Source organism: Mandrillus leucophaeus, unplaced genomic scaffold (assembly GCF_000951045.1).
Source record: "Mandrillus leucophaeus isolate KB7577 unplaced genomic scaffold, Mleu.le_1.0 Scaffold211, whole genome shotgun sequence".
NCBI lineage: Eukaryota > Metazoa > Chordata > Mammalia > Primates > Cercopithecidae > Mandrillus > Mandrillus leucophaeus.
The window spans coordinates 448177-450677 of record NW_012102155.1 but is presented as its reverse complement, the minus strand read 5'-3'; positions in this window follow the sequence as shown (position 1 = coordinate 450677).

Sequence of the window (2501 nt, the reverse complement as noted above, 5' to 3'; positions counted from 1 at the left end):
TCACATTTTCTTTAGCCAATATCTTTGTTATTGTGAATAGTGCTGCAATAAGCATATGAGTGTGGGTGTCTTTTTGATATAATGATTTATTTTCCTTTGGGTAGATACCCAAGGTGGAATTGCTGGATAAAATGGTAGTTCTAATTTTAGTCCTTTAAGAAATCTCCATAACACTTGTTTTCCACAGCAGTTGTACTATTTACATTCTTACCACCTGTGAATAAGTGTTACCTTTTCTCAACATCCTTGTCAAAATTTACTTTTTGTCTTTTAAATAATAGCCATTCTGACTGGTGTAAGACGATATCTTATTGTGGCTTTGACTTACATTTCTCTGATGATTAGTAAGGTTAATCATTTTTTTCATATGCTTGTTGGTCACCTGTATGTCTTTTATTGAATGTCCATTAATGTCTTTGCCTGTTTTTTAATGGAGTTATTTTTGTTATTATTGAGTTGATCAAGTTCCTTGTAAATTCTGGGTATCTCCTTATTCAGATGTGTGGTTTACAAATATTTTCTTCCATTCTGCAGATTTTTTTCACTCTATTGATTATTTCTTTGTCTGTAAAGCTTTTTAATTTGATTAAGAACCATTTGCTTACTTTTATTTTTGTTACTTGTGCTTTTGAAGTATTAGTCATGAATTCTTTGTCTAGACTGATGTCCAGAACAGTTTTCTCCAAGTTTCCTTCTAGTGTTTTGAAAGTTAAATTTATTAGTCAAAAACTTACATGTAAGTCTTTATCTTGGGTTGATTTTTGTATATACTGAGAGATAGGGGTCCAGTTTTACACATCTGTATATGACAATCTAATTTTCACTATTTATTGAAAACAGTGTGCTTTCTGTCGTGTGTTCTTGTCGACTTTGTCAAATATGAGTTGGCTGTAGATATGTGCCTTTAGTTATGGCTTCTTTATTCTGTTCCACTGATCTGTGTGTCTATTTTTATATCAGTACCATGCTGTTTGGGTTACTACAGCCATGTAGTATAAATGAAGTCAGATAATGTGATGCTTCTGGCTTTGTTCTTTTAGCTTTGTCTATTCAGACTCTTTTTTGGTTCCTTATGAATGTTAGGATTGTTTTTTCTAATTCTGTGAAAACTACATTCCTATTTTGATGGAGATGGCATTGAATCTGAGGATTTTTGAGGGCAGTATGGTTATTTTAATGACTTTGAGTCATCCATGAGGATGGGATGCTTTTTCATTTGTTTGTGTAATCCACAATTTCTTTCATCATTGTTTTATAGTTTCCTTTGTAGAGATCTTTTACCTCCTGAGTTAAGTATAATCATAATATTCATAGATATGTTATTTTTATTTTGTAGCAAATGTAAATGTGATTGCCTTCTTGATTTCTTTCTCAGCAAGATTATTATTTGTTTATAGAAATGCTACTGATTTTTCTATATTGATTTTGTATTCTGAAACTTTACTGTATTCATTTATCAAATCTGAGAGTTTTCTTGTGGAGTCTTTAGGGTTTTCCAAATGTTATCTCATATTATCAGCCAACAAAAGTAATTTTACTTTCTCTTTTCCAAATTGGAAGACTTTCGTTTTTTTTTTCCTTGATTGTTTTGCCTAGAATTTCCAGTACTAGGCAGCATACAGTGGTGAAAGCAGGCATCCTTTTCTTGTTCCAGTTTTTAGAATGAATGCCTTCAGCTTTTCCTTGTTTAGTTTAACACTGGCTGTGGATTTTCCATATATGACCTTCATTATTTTGATGTATGTATGTTCCTTCTATGCCTGATTTGTTGAGGGTTTTTATTAAAATGGATGCTGAATTTCATCAAATGCTTTCTCTGCATCTATTGGGATGATCATAGGGTATTGGTGATGTATCACATTTATTGTTTTGCATATATTGAATCATCCTCGCACCTCTTGCATAAAGTCCACTTGAACATGGTGTATTATCTTTTTAACATACTGTTGGATTTAGTTTGCTAGTATTTTATTTTTGCATCTTATGTTCACCAGAATTTATATAAACATTTTAATATTAGTCATATTTACATCCAAATAGAGGTGTGAATAAAATAAAATAAAACTGCAGGTAAAGCAGTTTGGCTACGGATAATGATTGTTTCTCAAAACAAAACTGAAAAGGAGAACTCAGTGTCTCAAATACTCAAGAGGTTTTTATAAATATATACTTGTACTAAGACTATCAAAAGCAAACTGTATTTTAGCGCTATTAGGTAGGCCTCTGGTAAAAATACTGGTACTATAGTGGGTCATCTACAAATCATAAAAATATATTTGAGATAGGGTAACAGAAAAGATTACTGACAAATGAGATTTTAACTGAATTATATTTTCTTGTTGGTTAAGGTGATGTTGGTTATATGGATTACAGTTGTCCTGAGAAATAACTGAGAGCACAGGACTATTAGTGCATATAAAGAAGTCACCCATTTGAGTAGATGCCCTATATGGGTAGGTTATAGGAGAATCTACTGTTATTTTGAAATAGAATTTTTTAAA